Source organism: Trachymyrmex cornetzi, unplaced genomic scaffold, assembly GCF_001594075.2.
Source record: "Trachymyrmex cornetzi isolate Tcor2-1 unplaced genomic scaffold, Tcor1.1 scaffold230, whole genome shotgun sequence".
Lineage (NCBI taxonomy): Eukaryota > Metazoa > Arthropoda > Insecta > Hymenoptera > Formicidae > Trachymyrmex > Trachymyrmex cornetzi.
The window spans coordinates 1,090,155-1,090,514 of NW_017296957.1; positions in this window are offsets into that span (position 1 = coordinate 1,090,155).

The window sequence follows — 360 nt, forward strand, 5'->3', positions numbered from 1 at the left end:
AGCCGTCCAATCAGAGCTCTAGAATATAATATCGAACTTATACCCCAAAGCTCTGATTGGACGGCTCGTTATTCTTTGTTGCCTATGTCTATTGTGTTTCCAGCTTAACAGAATTGACATCTCTGGATACGGGCTAGATTAACGTATCACTGAAATATAAAAGATAAAAACAATTATAAGTTGAATAAGATATTAGCATAGTTACTTGAAATTAAGGCGTAAGGGTGGAGTCCCATGAAGCATATTTGCCGCGTATTGCGTAACCACGTAACCAATCAATAATCAGTAAAACACGAAATCACAACAGCGGATCGCTTCTGATTGGTTACGCGGTTACGCGATACGCGGTAAATACACCTC